Below are 23943 nucleotides of genomic sequence, written 5' to 3'. Positions count from 1 at the left end.
AAACTTCTAGCCAGACTGATCCAAAAGAAAAGAGAAAATACGTTACCAGTATAAAGAACAAAAAATTAATATAACTTCAAATTCTAATAGTACAACTTGAATGCTTTAAATTTTTCTTTTTGAAACTCATTTTATGGACCAGAATATGGATTGTCATAATGTTTGTACTTGAAAAAAAAATATTATTATTTTGTTCCATGGAGTGTTCTAAAATTATCAATTAGGTCATGTCTGTTGATAGAGTTGATCAATTCTTTCATGTACTTACTCATTGTCTATTTGTTCTATCAATGATTAAGAGAGCAACATAGGTATCTCCAAAAATAATTGTGAAATTGTCTATTTTTCCTTGCAAGTATATTAATTTTATAATTTATATGTAATTTCAATAGCTCTAAAATACATAAAGCCATCCTGAAAAAACCAAAGGTATAAGATATAAATTAAGGCCGGGCTCGGTGGCTCAGCCTGTAATCCCAGCACCTTGGGAGGCCGAGGTGAGTGGATTGCCTGAGCCCGTGGGTTCAAGACTCACCCAGGCAACTTGGCGAGACCTGATCTCTACAATAAATCAAAAACTAGCCGGGCGTGGTAGCACGCACCTATAGTTCCAGCTCCTTGAAGGCTGAGGCAGAAGGATCGCCAGAGCCCAGCAGGTCGAGGTTGCAGTGGCTGGGAGCGGCCACTGCACTCCAGTCTGGGTGACAGAGTGGGATTCCAACTCAAAAAAAAAAAGATATAAATTAAAATGTTTCAAGAAACACTGAAACACAAAGCTTGTTGTGTGTTATAGGTGATGGACAGGAAATATAGAAAAATAGAGAGTAAAAAAGTAGACCCAAAAATAGAGTAATATTTTAGTGTAGAAATGAGATTGACACTACATCAGTCATGTTACCACGGTTAACATCAATAGTGATGTCATGTTGAATGTTGATAGTATGTAACTTTGATATGATATAATGAAAATAGCACTTCACCTTCAAAATATCTATTACCAAACCAGTAGTTATAGACTAATCATAAGAAAAATATTATAAAATTCCCAATTGAGAAGCATTCTATAAATGTCTAACCAACACTTTTTAAAACTCTCAAGGTAATTAAAAACAAAGAAAATCTGAGTTATCACAGCCAGGAGAAACCTAAGAAAACAAAAAGACTAAATTGACATTCTGTGAGATTCTACAACATGAAAAGAACCCTAGGTAAAAACTAAGTATAAGATATATAAAGCATTGTTGAAAAAAATGAAAAGATATGCCATTCTAGTAGATTGAAAAAGTTAATATTATTAAAATATACATCTACCCACAGTTAACTACAGAATTAATGTAATCCCTATCAAATTTCCAATGACATTTTCCGCAGAAATAAAAAAACAAACACAATCCTAAAATTTGTTTGGAACCACAAAAGATTCTAAATACCAAACACAGACTAAGCTAGAGGCATTATGTTGCCTGATTGCAAAAACAACTACAAAGCTATTGTAATCAAAACAACATGATAGTGGCACCAAAGCAGATTCATAGACAAATGGAGCAAAGTAGGGAGCCCCAAAAGAAATTCATGCATTTAGGGTAAATTGATTTTTTGACAAAGGTGCTAAAAACACACAACATGGAAAGAACAAAATGTTCAATAAATGTGTTGGAAAAACTGGATATCCACAAGAAAAACAATAAAATTGGGGCTTTATCTCACCTCGTATACAAAAACTCAAAATGGATTAAAGTCTTCAAACGTAAGACTTGAAACTAACACTAGTAGAGAAGAACATTGGAGACAAGCTTCTTGATATTGGTCTGAGAAATTACTTTTTGCATATGACTCCAAAAGTACTGGTAAAAATAGATAAATGAGATTACATTAAACTAAAAAGCTTATGTACAGCAAAGAAAACAATTAACAAGAGACAACCTGGGAGAACCCCCCCAAAAAAATTTATTTATAGAAATTTGTATATTTATTCTTACATGTTTAAACTTCAGTCACCTTTAAAGTACTCTCTATTTAATACAATGCACCTATCAAGATGCTTTTTCCACTGCTCAAAAACAGTTTTTGAATTCCTCAATTTTTATGCCTTTTAGTACTTCTGCCATTTTCTAAATTTGTTTGCTTTACCTCTTCTACATCGGCAAAACGTTTCCCTTTGAGAACTTTGTCTAGAAAAACTAACACAAAGTTGCTCAGGATAAGATCTGGTGAATAGGGAGGGTAGAGCATGGAGGTCAAGCCATTTTGGTCAAAAATTGCTGAACACTCAGTATGGTGTGGGCAGGCGCACTCGTCAATCACCCATCAGGAAATGGGCAAACACACTGAAAGACACACACACACACACAAATTCACTAAAGCCAAATACGGTCTCTCACAACATAGCTCGCTGGTACACTGATGCCAATGGGTTCCTAAAAAACTTAGCTAGCAGGAGAAGCCCTACAAGGGGCCCACTCTCCAAAAAAGCTTTTTAAAAATTCAATTCTTGGGGTCCTCCCTCATATTAGATAAGGATTTAATGTACAAAGTATATAGGAGACTCAACTCAATAGCAAGAAAAAACTCAACTTTAAAATGTGCAAAGGATCTAGGATCTGAATAGATTTTTTTTCAAAGAAGACATGCAAATAACCAAGTATATGAAAAATTACTCAACATTGCTAATCATTAGGGCAATACAAATTTATACCACCATATGATATCACCTCATATCTTTTAGGATAGCTATTATAAAAAAGACAAGTTATAAGAAGGGCTGGCTGGAATGTGGAGAACAGGGAACCCTTATACACTGTCGGGGGATATTTAAATTAGTACAACCATTATGATAAAGTTTGGAAGTGTTGACCAAAAGATGCCAAACTGTAAAACATTTAAGGTGGTTTATATTTGAGTCAAGCTTGAGGACTTAAGCCCAAATCCTGAGAAGGTATGTCAGGACTTAAGTACTCAAGTTTGGCTCAAAAATAAATGATCTTAAATAGTTTACCGAGTTTGATATCTTTTCATTGACAAATTGACATACAATACGGGGGGCCTTGCAGACTTCAGGAATGCCAGAAGAGTAAGCTGAACCTGAAAGTAGGTACCAGTGGGGGCCCATTGCAGCCTCATCAACTTCACATTTCTCCTCAGGTGGTCCTGGTAAGTTTCTGCTGAGCCTCAGACCTCACTTTAGGTTGATGGTAGATGGTTTATTCTGAGCTGGTTTTTAATTCTTAGGAAATAGTTTGGGATTCAAAGATTTGGTTCTGAGGCGCATTTTAAAGGGCCCTCTCCATTGCCCTTTCTCCCTTCTAAAAAAAAAAAAAATGTTTAGTTGTCTCATCTGAGCATTTGTATAAGGAACCGAACTGTCATTTTTGTAGGTAACTGACTTGCTTAGCTCCCACAAGAAATCTCATTTACGTCTCCCAGCTCAAAAGTGACTCTAGGTGGCTGGGAACCCAGTGGGAGTATTTGTGGGGTTGACAACCCCTCCCCCCCATGATGTGCAGTGGCCCTACGGGGAATCCCCCAACAAAATTAATTTTTTAAAAATACTCATCTGAGAAACACATATAAGAGCCGATCTCTCAGCATTTTGAGCCCTCTCAGAGGTAAGAGACTTTCAAAGCGAAAACTGCAACATAAAGGTGGAAATGACTCAGTGGTGAAGCACTGTGTAGTCCTGCCCACATGCAGCACACTGCAGGTACACAACACAAAACCGTAAGCCACAGTTTGGTTCCTCCTTTTAGGGAAAAAAAAGGAATGGGAAGTAAATCATTTAAAGGAGAGGAAGAGGAAGGAGAATGCCCCCCCTTAGGCACCCCAGGGGGTTTTATGACATGCCAGGTTTTCTGGGACTCCAGCTGGTCAGATATTGAAACTTGTCTGTGCGCACTTTGTGAAACTGAGCAAATTATAGAAAGAAAAATGGAGCTCAAATGGTTAACCAGCAAATACAGAGTTAAATAAAGTTTTTTAAGTTCTCTAATTATTTCTCTCTTTTCTGCCTGCTTTGCATTTACTGTTTACTAAACTACTGGTGCGGAAATAAAACTCACCATTTCAAGGTAAACATTGAAAACTCATTTGAAACTATTCTTAAAAAATGAAAAAAAGTAAAGAACCAAAATGAGGTAAAATAGGTTTTTAAAATCAAACTGCCGTAGGAACTGCTTAACCCAAATTTTTGTCTAGCCCATATTAGATTATCTATTGGGGCAGAGTTTAGCAAGTAAACAGGTTCCAGTTTTGTCAGAGATATAATTTAGATTCAGCTATTCTTTACAAAATAGTGAGTTTGTTTCTATTTCATGGCTAGAATTCCCAAGGGAAAAGCTATTAGTTTTGTGTTTATATGTGTATATGTATATTTAAATGTGTTTAGATGTATATACAAGTTATGTGTAGTGCCTATCATGCTACCAAATTATAAGCAAATAAGAACTCATAAATTAAATAGATCTACATGCTTTCCAAGTTCATGTGACCTTAATTTTAATGATTTTTGGTAAATTAAAATCGCATTAAAATTATTGATAAAATAGAAATGTCTTCAAAATTGTCAGCATACATTTTTATCTGGGTTTACTAATTAAATAAGTTTTACATTTGCCTCTGCTAGACATTTTATGACATGAAACTTATAAAACTATAAACACAGCCAAAATAATCTTTATAATTTTTTTTAACAAATAAAACTGATTTAAGATTGCTGATTTATCAACCAAATCTTTTGAGTTATTGGCAAAATGCCCATGTACTTAATTTTAAGTTTCTTTTTGAAGGAAAACAACTGATATTCACAGTCTATAAAAATTAAAAGAAAAGTAACTTAAAATACTAACTGGCTTCATCTAAAATCTGTTTTCATAAGTAATTTAGCAAACTGAATAAATGAATAAATTAAGTATATAAATTATGCTTATAGGTGAGTTTTTAATGTGATTTGAAATCTTTTTTTTTTTTGAGTTGGAGTCTCACTCTGTCACACAGGCTAGAGGACAATGGCCTGCTCCCAGTCACCGCAGCCTCGACCTGCTGGGCTCTGGCGATCCTTCCACCTCAGCCTTCCAAGTAGCCAGAACTACAGACGCGTGCTAATTTTAGGCACGCGCTACCACGTCCCGCTAATTTTTGATTTGTTGTAGAGACGAGATCTCACCACGTTGCCCGGGTGGGTCTCGAACCCGTGGGTTCAGGGAATCCTCTCGATTCGGTCTCCCAAACTGTTGGGATTACAGGCTGAGCCACAGAGCCTGGCCGGATTTGAAATCTTAAAATTACTTTGAAACCACATTAAATGTCCAGGATGCTGTCAATTAAGAATGGGTTATGGCAGGGCTTGGTGGCTCAGCCTGTAATCCCAGCGCTTTGGGATGCCGAGATGACTGGATTGCCTGAGCCCGCGGGTTCAAGACCCACCCTGGCAACTTGGCGACACCCCGTCTCTACAATAAATCAAAAATTAGCCGGGCGTGGTAGCGCGTGCCTAAAGTTCCGGCTACTTGGTAAGGCTGAGGAGGAAGGATCACTGAGACCCAACAGGTTGAGGCTGCAGTGGCCAGGAGCATGCCCCTGCACTCCAGACTGGGAGACAGAGTGAGACTCCAACTCAAAGAAAAATCGGTCTTCTGTAGCTTCTTCAAAGCTGGCAGTGAGAGTGGTCATACCAAGCCAGAGATAAAAAAATCTCTCCCTGTCTGATCCAAGGCATTCAGATCTATTTCATTTCAGCAGTGGCATAGTTTGCAGACACTGGCTGGAATCCTTGTATGAACATAAGAAATCTTAGTTTATATTTAACCTTAATCTCAATTCTTTAAAGCAGTCTGTTTTGAATTATTATTTCAGTTAAAGGCTTGGTAACATAAACAGTGTGCCCAGTCACATTTTGTTGCAAAAGAAAATAAATTCTTATTGAATATATGCAAACAAGCTAGAAATTAATAAACAGTTCTTTTACATTTTGGAGAAATTAGGTAGAGAGAAAAATATACTTTTAAAATTTTGCTTACAAGACCATATTTTACTTATTTGTGAAAAATAAACTGTAAAAACTCCTCTAAGAAAAAGATTTTTCTTTGACTCTGAAAAATATAGCAAAAATAATTACTAATACTTTAAACAAAAAAGTTATAACATTATTTGGTTTTTATTAACTCAGTTTATGCAATTAACTTTTGTTCTGTTAATTTGCACTGAATGATACTTTTCAGATTGATTTAGCATAAACCTTTAACAGCTTGAATTGAAAGATATAAATTTACTGACAACTTAAGTAAAAAGTATTACAGAAGTTTTATACTTTAAAACATTTAGCAGAAATGGCATTTAACCAATAGACCAATAGACTTAGACAAAATATTTAAATTTTGAGAGCATTCTATTTTACCAATTTTAAAATTATAGTTACTTATTAAAGATTGATGGATTCGTGTTTTAAAAATGAAAAAAAAATACTGTTAATGGTGTTTCAGCCTAACATCAGTGATTGATATTAATGGTTAATGCATATACATAACTAATCTTTTTTGTAAACTTGATTGTTCATAGGATTCCTTTCATACTTTTCTTTCTACAAACCTTCCACATACCATCTTAGGATGTCCACATACACCTTTTTGACTTACTTGAACCTTCTATTTTTGTCAAAATAACCATTCACTCTATTGTGGGACAAAAATTTACCATTCAAATTTATTCTGTCTTTCTATCCTTCTTACCAAAAACATACTTTTATACCAACAACTTTCTTTACATGTTTCCTTTGGTTTCTGTTTTGTTTTTTTGTTTTACCATTCTTAGAGATAACTTTTTACATTTCAAATTTGAATTAACTTTTCAGTAACTTTTAATTAGAGAATAGGTGAAAATTCTTGAACACCCCCAACTCCCACTAAGGAGCAGGTGTTAGGAGAAGAAGGTTTGGCATGAGCACAAGGGCTGAAAACTTAGCCTCAGTATTGATTAAGAAATTATTTTAGATCCAAGCCACGTCCTTACAAACCTAGGGATTATCTGGGGTGATGGCAAACAGAGCACTGGGCTGGGCCAGGATGTGAGAGATAATAGATGATTTATTTTCATAAAATGGAAAGAAGTCTGCTAACGTGACCAAGTGTACGTAATAGAAAGCAGATGTGGCTGGGCGTGGTGGCTCAAGCCTGTAATCCCAGCACTTTGGGAGGCTGAGGTCAGAGGACTGCCTGAGCCTATGGGTTTGAGACCAACCTGGGTAACTTGGCGAGGCTGCATCTGTACAATAAATAAAAAAATTAGCTGGGCGTTATGGTGTGTGGCTGTAGTTCTAGCTACTTGGAAGGCTGAAGTGGAAGGATTGCCTGAGCCTGGCAGGTGGAGGCTGCAGTGACCATGAAAATGCCACTGTACTCCAGCCAGGGTGACAGAGTGAGACTGACTCAAAAAATATATATAAATAAATAAATACAAAGCAGGCATGACCAAAAAAGCTCATTAGAAAGAGAGGCGTGATAATAGTCACATTATCTTAGGGAAAATGAAACTTAGAAATAAGGAAGCTGAAGCCCTCCAATCAAATAGCAACAGGTACTTATTTTAACCTTATTTGGACCAAGACCTCTTAGGTGACATGCGGGAGAGATTATAACCCTGCAGTTCTTGGTTAATGAGAAACCGGGGGAGGGACCTGTACACTAGGAATAAATTGCTTGCTGTAACTGCTCTACGGGTGCCTACCTACCAGACACCCAATATTGCAAGACAATCTTTAAAGTCTTGCTTCTGCTGCACTCCACATCTCTGTGTCCATCCTTTGATTTTGGATGGTCTCACAATGGTCCCCAGGTTCCATCAGTCAGTGACCACCTTTACTGAGCTAGGTGTTCCCCCCCTCCCCTCTAGGAGAGACCACATTGTCTTTTCCAGTGACCTTCTTGTCTGCATGTTGGACAAAGTCCTGGGGGCTTAGACTGTCTAGGACAATTGAGCTTCAAGTGCCCAAATTGACTGCATCTGTAATAGCAGATACCATCCCCTTTAGCAGGTCTACTCTTAATTGAGTCCCTGTTGGGTGGCTGAAGTTTTGCCACAATGGCAACTACCAATACATTTGCCTGCTTTTTGTCTCGCTGGTGCATATCCTGGAGTCTTTCTCCTTTTTCCTTAATGTCTTGGTTGTTAAAAACCTCAGATGTTTTCTGTAATTGGGAGTTTGTCATTTGTAGTTCTGAGTCAAACCTCAGAAGTTGGGTATTTAATATCCCATTGGATATAATCTTGTTTGCAAAATAGTGAAATAAATTTTTAAAATCCCTCTAAAGATGGAATTTTGATCATTTCCCTTCATGACTACAAAATGAATCTAATTGCCAGGTAGTATAAAAGCAAACAGTCTTGTTTCTTTTTGCAAACCTTATTATCTGCTAACTTGTATTAAGTCCAAATTTGATTACAATTTGATTACACGATTACAATCATATCTCAATTTTTTCCATTTTAACCAGCATAATTCTAATTTTTTCCAATTATTCAAAATCTGTCCCAATGGAGTGTTGAGAATATAGATTATGTTTTACCCATTTTCTTGTTTGCATTCCTTGAAAACCCAGAATTTTGCCTCTGAACCCTTGTGCTCTGCATTCCTCACAGGAACATTTTGAAACAAAATCCAGAATTTTGCCTTTGAACACTTGTGCACTACATTCCTCAAAGGAAAATTCTGCAAATGTAAAGCCATAAAAAGTGATGCCAGGCATCCCTAGAATCATGATGATCTCCTCTGAGCTTAGCATCCCTACTCATGCCTGAAGCTTCCCATCACTTCAGAAATCCACCAACATAGGACTTTCCATACCAGTAACCTCAAGGCCACAAACCAATGAGGTTTAAGCCAAGACTTTCCAATGGTGCCTTTGAAATGATCTGATTCAAAAAACTTCAGAGTGAACAGACTGTATAGATGTGAAATTATCTGTTCTTATTTATTTCCAATTATGAACAGACAAATCTGCTAAGATCCTTTGCAAATTACTAAATTACAGTTTTAGTTGTGAGGTGTGGACAATTAGGTGAGAATGATCAGATCTCATGCTTCACTGTACCACAGACAGCACTCAATGTTTCACCTGTCTTGCAGAAGTACCAGGCTAAGTAAAGTGACCTTTTTCCAAAAAAAAACCTTTAGTGAAACTTACAGTGCAAACATTTGTGTTATCTAGTACTAAATTTTAAAGTAGGGGCTTAACATACATTGCACACTTTTTTTTTTTTTTAGTTGGAGTCTCACTCTGTCACCCAGGCTGGAGTGTAGTGGCACGCTCATGGCCACCACAACCTCGACCTCCTGGGTGCAGGAGAGCCTTCCACCTCAGCCTTCCAAGTAGCTGGAACTACAGGTGCGTGCTACCACACTTGGCTATTTTTAAAACTTTGTTGTAGAGACAAAGTCTCAACAAGTCGCCTGGGTGGATCTCGAATCCACGGGCTCAGGCAACTCACTCGCCTGTATTAGGCCCGGGGAGAAGCAGCACTCACCTTCCCCTGTCTGCCCCTCCACCCACCGATCCCCTATGTGCCCCTCCACCCTAAACCCACAAACCACATATCACTTCCTGAAACCTGCTGGCAGCTGCTGAGAAGGGCCAGACAGAAACTTTCCAGCACATGCCAGATGCAACGCTTTGTCTCCCCCTTCACTGCTGCCCCCAACAATCTCCCCCAAATACAGCACCCTTAAAAGCCCAAGCCTGCCTCTCCTTGGGCGTGACTCCCCTGGCCCATCTTTCCGGACCACGGGACCTTGCCCAGGAGTTTTTCCCCCAATAAACACTTCGTTTATACCAGCCCTTTGTTCTGTGCCTCTTTTGGTATCTCCAAACGTTACATCTTGGTGCCGAAACCCAGGAGGTGACTGAGCCACACAGGCCTCACCTCCCAGCTCAGAGCCTCCCACCCAGACACCTCTGGCCCTAACTGCGAATCTCCGACCCACTCCTCCACTCAAACTTGCGTGAGGTGAGTTCCCCCCATGTCAGTCTCTCTTTCCCCCTCTGGGCCTCCCTACCAGAAGTCACAGCTGTGCTAGGGAAAGCCCTCCATTCTGGTCAGCAATAAATCCTGAGGACGCCCTGTTTATCCTGACCTTCACTCTGCCCGGCCAGTCTTTGCCTGAATTGGGATGCCTTTTCAGACTCAGACAGGCCCCGGAAATTTAGATCGACATAGGTAACCAACCCTCCAAATCTAATTCTAAGACGCCTCTGGACTGTCTTCTTAGTAATCTCAACAAATTGGGATTAATCCCGGACATTCAATGCAAACGTCTAATCCATTTCTGTACTGTGGCCAGGCCTCAGTATAGACTGGAAAATGGGTCCAAATGGCCCCCCGAAGGAACTTTTAATTTTAACATCCTCACTAACTTCAATAATTTCTGCAAACACAATGAAAAATGGTCGGAAATTCCCTATTTCAGGCCTTCTGGTTCTTACACTCCCATCCCTCCCTGTGTCAGTATTGTTCCACAACCCAAATCTTGCTGGTAAAGGGAGACTCCCGCCCCTTCCCTGTCCTCTGTTCCTGACCCCTCCCTTATTCCATCTGCCCCAGTCCCTCCACCCAAATACGACAAGCCTCTCCCACTTGATCCGGAGTCTTCCCCGCTCATAAATCTTCTGAAAAACTTAACTGCGTCAATCCCTTGTCCTCCAAATCCTCCTCCTTCTTCCAACCCGCCCCGTACAATCCACCCTCTCTCTACCCCCATCTTCCTCCTTCACCTTCCAACTCTCCCCTTCCGCCGCATTCCCTCCACTCTCCAGTCAGTACACATACTCGTTCACACTGCATGCACCACTCTCCCCACCCCCTTGTTCCTGTGCCCATTTGTCCTCTCCAAGAGGTTGCTGGCCTGGATGGCTTTGTTCGGGTACACATCCCACCATTCTCGCTACCCATTTTGTTACCCAATCTGCCCCTAATATCCGCAAAAAACTAAGAAGGCAGAAAATGGCCCTCAAACCCCTGTCCATGATCTGGTAAACATGGCCTTTAAGGTTTTTAATGCCCACGAGGAAAATGCAAAAACCGCTAGGCAGCAGCCTCCAGCAGGCTGCTAAAACTCAAGCCCGTACCCTGGTTGCAGCCCTGTGGTCAATGCAACAGGGTACGGAGGTCTCTCAATGTCTGGAGACGGGTAGCAAAGCTCCCCTGGGAGCCTGTTTCAAATGTGGCCAGGAGGGCCACTGGGCCAAGCAGTGCCCTAACCTGCATCCGCCGAATAAGCCATGCCCTACCTGCAAACAAAAAAGCCATTGAAAGTCAGATTGCACTTGGCCTGGCCAAGCCCCAGTTCCTCCACACGGGGGTGTGGCTGAGCCAGCTGCTCCACTCCTTGAGTTGTTTGGACTGGTGGAAAGCTGAGGATGCCTGGACTCGAAGACCCTAATTACCCTCGTCGAACCCAGGGTCTTACTCCAGGTAGTGGGTAAGTCAATCTTGTTCCTCATGGACATGGGGGCTACCTATTCGGTTCTGCCTTCCTTTTCGGGGCCTCTATCTCCTTCCCAGGTCTCAGTCGTTGGTGTCAACGGCCAGCCTTCTGCCCCCCTTCAAACCTCTCCTTTACCTTGTTCTCTCAGTGATTGGATGTTTAGTCACTCCCTCCTTATTGTCCCGTCCTGCCCCGTTCTGTTGCTCGGCAGGGATATCCTCTCAAAACTGGGGGCCACTTTAATGCTGCTGGTTGAATCGGTGGCCCCACTCCTTGCCAATATTGCTCTAGTCTCTGTTTTTCCCAGCTCAGACCTGCCACCTCCCCTCCCACTCCACCTAGTCAACCCCAATGTGTGGAACATTTCCACTCCTGTCATAGCCTAACACCACACCCCGATTCGCATAATTTTAAAAAACCCCTCTAACTTCCCTTCTAGACCCCAGTTCCCCATTTCAGCCACATATCGTAAGGGCCTTAAGCCCATCATCACTCGCTTGCTTTCTCAGGGCTTCCTCATACCTGTTAACTCTCCATGTAACACCCCCATCCTTCTGGTCCATAAGCCCTCTGGAGACTACCGCTTGGTCCAGGACCTCCATCTCATTAATGAGGCGGTGGTCCCTCTCCACCCAGTGATCCCTAATCCCTACACTCTTTTATCTCGGATACTGCCTCAGACAACACATTTCACTGTCATTAACCTCAAGAGTGCTTTCTTTACTATCCCCCTCCACTCAGACTCTTAACCCCTTTTTGCTTTCACCTGGGAGGACCTGGACATGGAACAGGCACAACAACTTACATGGACAGTCTTGCCACAGGGCTTCTGGGACAGCCCCACCTCTTTGGCCAGGCTCTCATGGCTGACCTGGCTGATTGCCCTCTCCAACTAGCCACCTCATCCAGTACGTGGATAATCTCTTACTTTGCAGCCCATCTGAAGAGGTGTCCCAAACACACACAGCCGCCCTTCTCAATTTCCTGGCCTCTAGGGGATACTGGGTGTCCACCCAGAAAGCCCAGCTCACACAACCTGAAGTCCCTTGGCGTCCACCTTACTCCTACCACTAAAACCCTGACAATGGACCACCTCCACGCTATACGGCAGCTGACACCCCCAGAAAATGATAACCAAATCTGATCCTTTTCAGGCAATGGATCCCTAACTTTGCCCTGTTAACCAAACCTCTGTATGCAGCCACCAAACAAATGCCTACGGGGCCCCTCACCTTCCCGCTGAGGTTCGCAAGACGTTTGTTGCTCTCCACGACACCCTCCTGTCTTCACCACCACTGTGTCTCCCTAACCCCTTTCAGCCCTTCTGTTTGTTCACAGATGAGTGCCATGGAATAGCTGTGGGGGTCCTAACACACCTGGTGGGCCCCTCCCACTGCCCGGTAGCCTACCTCTCCAAACAGTTCGACACCGTTGTTCAGGGGTGGCAAACCTGCCTACGGGCACTAGAGGCAGCCGCTGTTCTAACCAAAGAGGCTTTAAAACTTTCCTTACATCACCATATCACTGTCTTCTCCCCTCACAGAGTCCACGAACTGTTGAGACATCGGGTGCTCTCTCTCCTAAGCCCCTCCAGGATACAGGGTTTCCATTTATTGTTCCTGGATAACCCGGGGGTAATTCTAAAGCCTTCACCACCCCTTAACCTGGTGTCCCTACTCCCTCTCCCCTCCTCTGATGCAGGGCCTACCCATTCTTGCCCGGAGGTGGTGGAGGCCCTGACTCCGCCCAGGGATGGACTCTCATATCAGCCACTTCAGTTCCCAGACCTCACTCTGTTTGTGGATGGTAGTTCTGTCTGCACTCTGCAAGGCCACTGGTGGGCAGCCTATGCTATAGTCTCTGCTCTGTTCTCAAGGCCCAACCCCTTCCTCTGGGCACCACTTCCCAAAAAGCGGAATTTGTTGATCTTACACAGGCTCTCAAACTATCTAAAGGGCAGCGGGTAACCATCTACACTGACTCCCAATATGACTTCCTCATTGTTCATTCAGCTCCTGCATATGCAACATCTCCAGACCTGTGCCATGTACTCTATCTGCTCCAAGGTGTGGGTTCTTTTGGTGTAATGGCACCCTTTTCAAATCTATCAATAATTCTTACCCTTGTTGCTATCCAGTAATGCTTGTGCCACAGCTTACGTCCTATTCTGAAAAAAAAAACTCTTACTCAAAGCTTTTCCCACTCCCCACCATGCCCGCCGTGTGGCATTTTCCCCCCTCATGCTCAGTCTCACATTTGCCATGTGCTTGGTGGCTGGAGGGCTGGCGGGAAAGCACTGAAACACAGCCTCCTTTCTTCCCAAAATCTGAATAAAAGTCTCCAAGCCACTCTGGAAACATCTGCAAGCTCCCTGACATCCCTGCAGCAACAAATAACCTCTCTAGCCTAAGTTACTTTACAGAACCGCAGGGCCCTTAATCTCCTCACAGCTGACCAGGAAGAAACCTGCATGTTTCTCCAGAAAAAATTCTGTTTCTACATTAATAAAACAGGGCTAATAGAGGAAAATGTCAACATCCTCTGAAAATGAAAAACAAACTTTGCCAAAAAACACCGCAAAATTGCCCTTTTCTGCTTGGTGAAACTCAGACATCGCCCAATGAGTCATGCCATTCTTGGGACCTGTTTTACTTATCTGTCTTTTACTTATAGTTGCACCCTGTCTGTTTAATTTTTTTTGCAGTCTCGCATAAAGAAAATTTCTTGCATCGCAGTCAATCAGTTACTCCTGCACCCCTGTCCGTATACCCCACTTCCCTCTGAGTCACCCCATTCCAGGCTCCTTTAAAACTATGCCCCCTTTCAGCTTGAAGCAGCCAGATCAAGTCAATGCCCCTTAAACCAAAGAGGTTGGGATGTTAGACCCGAGGAGAAGCAGCACTCACCTTCCCCCATCTGCCCCTCTACTCACAGATCCCCTATGTGCCCCTCCACCCTAAACCCATAAACCACATACCAGTTTCCTGAAACCTGCCGGCAGCTGCTGAGAAGGGCCAGACAGAAACTTTCCAGCCCATGCCGGATGCAACACTTTGCTCCCCGCTTCACTGATGCCCCCAACACCCTCCCCAAATACAGCACCCTTAAAAGCCCAAGCCTGCCCCTCCTTGGGTGTGACTCCCCTGGCCCATCTTTTCAGACCATGGGACCTCACCTGGGAGTTTCTACCCCAATAAACACTTGGTTTATATCGGCCCTTTGTCCTGTGCCTCTTTCAGAATCTCCAAATGTTATAGCCTGAGCCTCCCAAAGTGCTGGGATTACAGGTTGAGTCACTGAGCCTGGCCACATTACACACTTCTAAGACAACTTTGATCAGTTTTACAGAGGCAGTTGATTGCAATCTCAGGCAAGGCCTAATCCTTTAGAAACAGATTCACTTCCAAGTAACCTGACTGCTAGCATTTGAAAACAAGAACAATCTAACTGCTTAAATACCACAGAATAACTTTCCATCTTGACTCTCTATAGGAATCCTTCCCTCACTCCAGTAGAACAATGAGAGTAAAGCATGAGAAAAAGAAAAAGTGGGGTCTTCTGGTGCTGCATGGGAATGAAGTCTGGCTTCATCCACTCCCTCTGCAACTCCTGTCAAGGAGGATCACTTGAGTGTTAGTTCTGCATGGTGTAGGAACTTGACTCCATTCCATCTCCACTCACTTCCTGTCAAGAAGGACCAGTAATCTTGACTGGAAAGAGTAGAAACTGAGAGACAAAAGGAGAGTCCTTAGGTAACCCTGAGAAGGAAGAAGAGTAAAAAAGAAAATGGCAGAGGCTGAAAGGAGAGAGAGAGAGAGAGAGAGAGAGAGAGAGAGAAGCTGGTACTGCCATACTTATAGTCCTCATGGTGCCTGTGATTGCTGAGATGATACTGGGTGCAGTGCCAAATTCATGGATTATTTGGCTCATTTCTAAAACAAATTTTAGAGTAGCTGGCAAACTTTTCAAACAAAGTTTATTAGAGGAGGAGAAGAGAAGAGAGAGAAAAACATGCCAGAGCTGGACTGGGTGAAAGAAACCACACCTTTTGCTCTTTACAACAGACCTGATATACCTTCACAATATTGATATGTGAAAGAGACTGGAGCCCAAGTAACTGCTGCCCTCTCTGGCTCTGATGGGAGTTGGAGAGATTTTATTATAATTTTCATGATTTTGATCAGTTAAAGGGTGTGTTTGAGCCTTTTACCTTCAATAGGGAACCTGAAGTAGTTTTAGTGATTATGAGTTGAAATGTTGGGCTGGCCTATTCTTACAGCAGATGGAATTTTCTGTTGATTTGCTGAGGGGGTGGGGTAGGCTGCCAGCTTGGCCTGCAGCAAAATGTAATTTTAAAGGTATTTAAGCCGGGCTCGGTGGCTCAGCCTGTAATCCTGCGCCTTTGGGAGGCTGAGATGAGTGGATTGCCTGAGCCCGCGGGTTCGAGACCCACCTGGACAACTTGGCAAGACCTCATCTCTACAATAAATCAAAAACTAGCCGAGTGTGGGAATACGCTCCTGTAGTTCCAGCTACTTGGAAGGCTGAGGCGGAAGGATTGCCAGAGCCTAGCAGGTCGAGGCTGCAGTGGCCAAGAGAGGCCACTGCACTCCAGTCTGGGCAACAGAGTGAGACTCCAACTCAAGTATTTGAACATTTCCTAAAACCTACCTGTGGGAAATTTATCTATGTCTAACCTGTGCTAGCTACACTGACTCAATTTGAAGGTTATTTAAATGATAATTACAGCTGTGAATTTTAAAAAGTTATTCAGAAAAAAAGGCAGAAAAGAACCAGTAAGCAGGAGAGAGATATATGAAGGAAGTCATTGGTATAAGGATGTATTTTTGGTAAGGAAGGTTAAAACAAAAAGAACAATTTTATATGAGAAAGGATTTATATGGTAGATTTTTGTCTTAAAGTAAAATAACTGGGCATTTTAGAAACTGGGAAGTTTGGGGCAAAACAGAAAGTTCAAGCATGTTGTAGATATTCTGTAAGTCATAAGATTCATAAAGAGGAATTGATAAAAGGAATTTTGTATGTGATTAAGCTGGTTATAATGAACAGAAAAGTTATTGATAAGTCTTTCAAAATTGTGTTCCCTTGTATTAAAACAAAGTTTTTTTAAGGTATTAATTTGATCTTAATAAAATTTCAATGAGTTTTGATTTTTTAATTCTATAACCTGTTCTTTTTGAAAACTTTCAGACTTATATCTCAGGAGTTCGACTTTTATTGTGTCTCACTGATTTTAGCTTTTCTCCCCCTGGAAAGACCTGAGAAAATAACTCTCCTTCAACTTTTTGTCAGATCCTGTAACTTTTTGTTCTTCCTCCAGTTCTAATTATTGTTGTGGCCTGATGCTAAAATGTTTTATCCTGAAGGTCTAAAAAAGCAATGTTTTCCACCAGTATAGCTTAATACTGTACTCCTGGTCTTTATGTATCCAAACTCTTGATGTAATTAGTGAACTTATATTGTTTCTAATAGTTGGAGGGGTGCAGAAAAATTTATCCCAAATTATGACTTTTTGCCACAAGGTCTCTCTGACCTTTCTGCCTACATTTAGTTACAGAGAAGCTGTTTCCTCTCCTGTTCGTGTATTACAGAAAAGAAGAGTAAGATAAGACCACACCCAAGAGGACCTTTGTACGAGTATGATGCATATCACTCAGGCTTATTCAGCTTCAAAAGATAATTATTTGCAAGTCATTCTGTTTCCCCATCCATTCACTCTCCAAACCACGTGTGGTCTTTTAATAGAATTCCTTTTCCTCCCCATTCCATAATGTGTTTTTACCAAAATGCAAGTCTCCATTTTTTTTGTTACCTTGAGATAGTATTTAAGTATCTATAGCTCATTGGGAGTTGGGTCTTCATTCTAAAGGCTCCCATGAATACACATTGGCTATAACTTTGTGTCTTTTCTCCTATTAATCAACCTTGCCTCATGTCAGTGATTGCTCGGCAAACCTTTAATGGGGGCCAATGGGCATGGCCCCTAGATAGTCATGTATTCTTCTACTTAGTACTAGTTTATTGGTTCTTGCGTGCTTTGTACTATAATGTTCACTCATGACCGTAGATATACTTTTCCTGTGTCTAATTTACTTAAATATTTTTTTCATTAGGTTTAAATTCCAAGTTATCTAAATGGGTTTCTATAAGGAGAAAAAAATTATACTACAGAATGTTTTTCTTTTCCTTTTTAGTAGCAAGCCTAAGAAATACAATTTTACATTTAAGAAAAAATAATTCCCTTTCTGCCTTTATTAGATTTTTGATTACTTAGGAAAACTGAGCTTTAACAAAAATCCAAGTTTTTATATCCATGTAACTTTTGGTATTGCTTTTAATGTTTATTGCCTTGTTAAATAAATATTATTTTTATAGTAATATGAGATCTATTTTAACAAAGTGTTCTAAGCCTTCTACATCTTTAAATATACTTTTAATTAATCTTCATGGTGTTAAGTACAGGACTTTGATTCCTGAGACAGAAAAAGGCAATAACTCTTGCTAAATCCCATCAGTAAGGACCTCAACTTCAGGCCCAGCAGAAGATGACAATCAAAATGAACTGTCTTTATGAGATAGAGAAGTAAAAATTTAAGTTATTCAATCTCTGTAGGCCCAGAGACTATCATGGAAAAGGTGGGCATATGAGATTATAAGAGTTGACTTTTGAGAGTAAAGCTTGTTTACAGAAATTAATTCAGAGTTATCTACAAATTAAACATTAATATTAAAAACACACTAATGCAAGATCAGTGTCTAAACCCCTGTGTCAAAATAACAATATTTCCTTTAATCATTGGTCTGTTCTCTGATAGAAAATTATAAAAGTTATAATAAGTTTATAAAGATCTTAACCTTTAACTGGGCATGGTAGCTCATGCCTGTAGTTCTAGCTACTTGGAAGGCTGAGGAGGAAGGCTTGCTGGAGCCCAGCAGTTTGATGATAGGGTGGCTGTGTGTGTGCCACTGCCCTCCAGCTTGGGCAACAAAGTGAGACTCCAACTCGGAAAAAAAAAGTAAGTGGATGCTGGGGTAGCTGTGAGTGTGCCACTGCACTCCAGCCTGGGTGACAAAGTGAGACTCCAAATCGAAAAACAAAAATAAAAAAATTTTACCTTATGGTCAAACTGATTAAAATTGTATAAATTTTATAAAAGATTTTATTTAAATTTGCTTTGATGTTACTGATACATGAATGTAAAGATAAAATTTGGTTTTCTCATTCCACAAGGTTTTCTTGTAATTTCATGAGATAACAAAAGATCTTTGTTTGCCTTTTAGGTAAACTCACATATAGATGTATATCTAATATATGTTTATATGAGAAAACTAATATATGTATGTGTGTTTATATATACATATACATATATATATGAAATACAGATTCCTATATATATGAAATACAGTTTACCCTTATGTCATCTCATAGATCTCACTATTTAAGAAATAAGTCTCCTCTATCAGAGTAAATGTTTTTGCTTTAAGAACCTTTGAATTATTATTTTGGCTAAATGAGTGACTATTTTACAATGACCTGTGATTCTGTGTTATGATATCATGCTTTTAAAAATTTCATATTTGAAAGACTTTCCAATATTAAAATTTAAGGTTCTAAATTCAGTCTTTCTGACCTTCTTAAGTGTTTTTGTTTGTTTGTTTTTAATATAAGGTTTCCTAAAGACCAAGAGATACATATTTAGCTTGTTTAATATATTGAAATCATACAGGAAGCATTGTTAAATATAAAAGTATTCTTAATTTTACATTATATGTATTCCAAATCATAATAACATTCCTATAATTCTTATATATTTTAGGATATTATCAACAGTAATAATAATTATGTTATATTTCACAATTAGTCAAATTTTCTTGTCAATTGGGTCTTTGACAATGGCTGTCTTAAAACTTTTGTCATAGCCGGGCTCAGTGGCTCAGCCTGTAATCCCGCGCCTTTGGGAGGCTGAGGTGAGTGGATTGCCTGAGTCCGCGGGTTCATGACCCGCCTGGGCAGCGAGACTTCATCTCTACAATAAATCAAAAAATCAGCCGGGCATGGTAGCGCATGCCTGTAATTCCGGCTACTTGGAAGGCTGAGGCGGAAGGATCGCTGGAGCCCAGCAGGCGAGGCTGCGGTGGCCGGGAGTGGCCACTGCACTCCAGTCTAGGCGACAGAGTGAGACTCCAATTAAAAAAAACTTTTGTCATTTACAATTATTGTTTAATTTTAATCCCTTTCAAGTAGCAATTTATAAATAATTATAGTGAGATAGGAAAACAGGAATTAAGCAGGAAAGCTGACCTCAAGGCTCTTATATTAAGTAAGCAGCTACATGCCATTTCCCTTAACTGCACCTGTTTCTGTAAACAAGCTTTACTGCACCTCATATGGAAATGTCCATAAAGATCTGCTTCAGTGCTTGTTGTGGAAGTAACTGTTCCTGGTCCTAAATTTAAAATTGTAAACCCACCGATGGCAATCCCATGTATGTTGTAACCACAAAAAGCTCTATAAAAGCAGCTTGAAACTGAGAGTCAGGGCTCAGGTTTTGGGAGGCTACTCTGCCTGAGACTTCTGAAATAAACACCTTCGATTCTCCTCTCAATCTCTGGTGACTGTTCTAAGGATGTTCATTCCTGTTCCTGGTAAGTTGCTGCAATTGCTGTAACGGTAGGAAGATGTTAGTCAAAACATACCAAATCTTAGTTAGACAGGGAAAATAAATTTAGGAGACCTACTGTACAAAAAGGTGATTATAACTGATGACAATGTTTTGTACACTTGAAAATTGCTAAGAGAATAGATTTTGAATATTCTCACCACAAAAAATAAGTTTGTGAGGCAATAGATATGTTAATTAGCTTGATTTAACCTTTCCACAATGTGTGTATATATTTATTAAAATATACAAGTATTAATGTTATATACCATAAATATATACAATTTTTATTTTTCAATTAAATAAGTAAACAAAAAAGTAATAAATGTGGATCTCAATTAATGTACTTCAGTAATGGTTCATTAATTTTAGCTAAAGTAGTATACTCATATATGATGTTATTATACTAATAGAGGAGACTGGGTATAGTGAAATGAGAACTTTGGACTACCATCAATTTTTTTATGCATTTAAAACTGTCCTAAAAATGTTATTAATTTAAAAACATGAAAAAAAATCATGGTGCAAAATTAAAGTGGAATATTTTCAATACAAGCTGAGTTTGAGATTGCACAGAACTGATAAATATATAAGACTGAAATGAGAGGTACAATTGTAAGTCAATATTATTTGAGTGTCTACTTTATGTTTTTTTGGTTGTTTTTTTTTTAATTGAAGTCTCACTATCACCCAGGCTGGAGTGCAGTGGCATGCTCACAGCCACCGCAGCCTTGATCTGCTGGGCTCAGGCGAACCTTCCACCTCAGCCTTCCAAGTAGCTGGAACCATAGGCATGTGCCACCACACCTGGCTGATTTTTTGATTTATTGTAGAGATGAGGTCTAACCCTGTTGCTCAGGCTGGTCACAAACCCCTGAGCTTGGGCCATCCTCTCGCCTCTGCTTCCCAAAGTGCTAGGATTGTAGGCGTGAGCCATGATGCCTGGCTACTCTATGTTTTATTAAAGCTCAAGTCATTTCAACAAAGGAAGATGCAGAGAATAAACATTTAAGTGTCATATAATTAACAGAAGCTATAAGTACTAAGACAATGTAATATAGAAATCCCAAATTTAAGAGGGCTTGCATGTAATGTTTACCCATTCCAAAGAAGTCACCTGTAGGTCTAGCAGGGAAAGATATTGGTTTATTAGAATTGATGGGAGGTACCAACAGTGACTGGTGGGTGAAAAATCTGCACCTTGGGACAATACAGCAAACAGCATTATAATCAAGCAACTTAATGATTCAAATTGCTATATGGTGTTTACAATTACATTGATTAAGAGTGATGTCTACATTGCTTTCAACAACCTGCACCCCATGACTTATTATTGGGAATATGCCTATCCTTTAGCTTGATCACCTGCATCCCATAACTCATTACTGAAAATATGCATATCCTTCAGAGACCAGCCTTGGCCAGAGGACAGTCCCTATAAAAGGGGACAGAAAGAAGCCAGGTATAGGAGGAAAAGAGTCTATGTCCTGACAGTCCCTTACAGAAAAGGAGCCAGTATCCAGGAGCAAGAAGAGCGGGATGGTGTATGAAGTAATTTAGTCAGAGTTTCAACAATGAGTTCTTTGAGAAAATGACATTTAAGTTTATATAGCCTTGAAAAGTATATTTCTGTAGGTCAAATCCTGGCATATGTTATGTTGGCTATCCTGTAGAACATAACTATTACCAGATAAGCTAGCAGGTTTAATTTAAGGAAATCAACTTGAAGTGGAAAAAAAATGTATTCATATTAGGAGTTTTGTTGGCTCAAAACAATACGGCCAATGGCCGATGGTGAATCTGACCAGCTCTACCTTATACCATTTGGGGAATATGTAAAACATTTTTTAGATTTCTCAGGAAACATTTCTTTAAAGCTGGGGTTCATTCTCTTTTCTTCCTTCCTGCTAAAGGCTTAAGGGAATTGTAAACTGGATAAGCAGAGGACTGTAAATAGTCACATAGATAAAGCAGGCTGCATAAACTAAAAGTCAAGCTGAGAAATTTAACTTCCTTCAAAAGAAGGAAAAAGTAAAAATAAAAAACAAAGGATGAATAAAATGCATCCATTGGAAGCAGTAACCAAGGCTTTTATTTTTAAATATTCAGTGTTCTCTCTTCTTAAATCTAAACTGCAAAGCAATTTTCTGTATGCTAGCTTGGGTGAAGTTATTTTCTGCTTAAGAGTAGTGATCTAGACTGTGTTGTTTGGGACCCAGACATCACTCTACCGCACAATTTGTCAGGTTGACTGTTTAGTTTTCAAAATTATTCAAACATTTTTTAATCTCTTATGCTGCATACTTGAGTTCAAGAATGAAGTAGACTTACTTCAGAGACTTCCTGGTTGCCTATAGTATTTAATTGTTCAAGAAATCAGGTATACACAGGTTAGCACTCCTGTGTGGAATTTACCACAGAATAAACTCAAGGCTAATATTCCTAAATCCTTAAACAAGCAGCTAAGAATGTTACCTGTTGTCTTACAGATTTTTAATAAATTCTCCAAAGTTAAACAAAATTGTTAAACAAAATTGTTAACTAAAAGCAAACAAAAAAGCTGCTTGTAGCACTTAAAAGGATTAATATGAGACAATTGTGTTGGATATATATACTGGTTTCTATGTAAATATTTTATAGGAAGAAAATAAATATAAAAATACATTATCAAGAGCCTAATAGGTAGCAGGCACTGAACTAGGCATTAATGGTGTGGTGATGAACCATCTGTCCAGGGAATGCCTTCAGGGAGGTTACAGTTCAGTGCAGAATTTAAAAATATGTAGGCAATTAAGAACTAGAACAATAAATGGCAAAGCAGGGCTAAATTGAATTGGGCACAATCACAAAACGTATATGAGGTTTTAAAGTTCTTATTAAGTTATTTTCAAAGTAAGAGATAGAAGAAATCGACTTGGAGAAGATATTAAGTGGAATATGGTGAGAAATAGATTTTTTCAGGCTAGATATGTGCAAAAACTAAAGAATACAGGTATATATTGCTATAATTTATGTTATTTATTGAGTAGGTAGATGAAAGAGGTTGCTAATTACTGTTGCAGGAAAAACAGAGACTGTGACACCAAGGCTATCTTTGGAAGTAGCGTTTTATTAGTGATCTTAGGAAATAGTGTTTTATTAGCACTGGCGCAACTCAGTGTACTATGCTCGATGGTTGAGCAACCCAGAGAAAGAGGAGAGGGGATTTATATGTTAGTTTAGGTAAGGGAGGGGTTCGGGTTGTATGGCTAAACATTTTTCTTTGGAATTTGCAAAGTTGTATTTGGCAAACCCAGATTTTCAAAGAACAAATTGTTTACAGGATATACATGGCAACTAGGGGTTGTAAACTGATATCTTCACAAAGAGAGGAAGGGGGGCAGGTAAGATTGTTAATCCATTACTATCTTGCACTTTCAGGAAAGCGCCTTGTGGCTATTTGGTTTTCTCACATCCCATGTCTAGCAGGTTTGGAGCTTGCAGGTTGATTTTTTTTTTTTTTTTTGCATTGGAGTCTCACTCGGTCGCCCAGACTGGAGTGCAGTGGCCGCTTCCGGCCACCGCAGCCTCGACCTGCTGGGCTCCGGCGATCCTTCCGCCTCAGCCTTCCAAGTAGCCGGAATTAAGGCATACGCTACCATGCCCAGCTGATTTTTTGATTTATTGTAGAGATGAGGTCTCCCTGCCCAGGCGGGTCTCGAGCTCGCGGGCTCAGGCAATCCACTCACCTCAGCCTCCCAAAGGCGTGGGATTACAGGCTGAGCCACTGAGCCCAGCTACTGCAGGTTGATTTTT

The sequence above is a fragment of the Carlito syrichta genome, unplaced genomic scaffold (genome assembly GCF_000164805.1).
Source record: "Carlito syrichta isolate Samal-C Ts95f unplaced genomic scaffold, Tarsius_syrichta-2.0.1 Scaffold308144, whole genome shotgun sequence".
NCBI classification, from domain to species: Eukaryota; Metazoa; Chordata; class Mammalia; order Primates; family Tarsiidae; genus Carlito; species Carlito syrichta.
Note: the sequence above shows the minus strand (reverse complement) of the source record.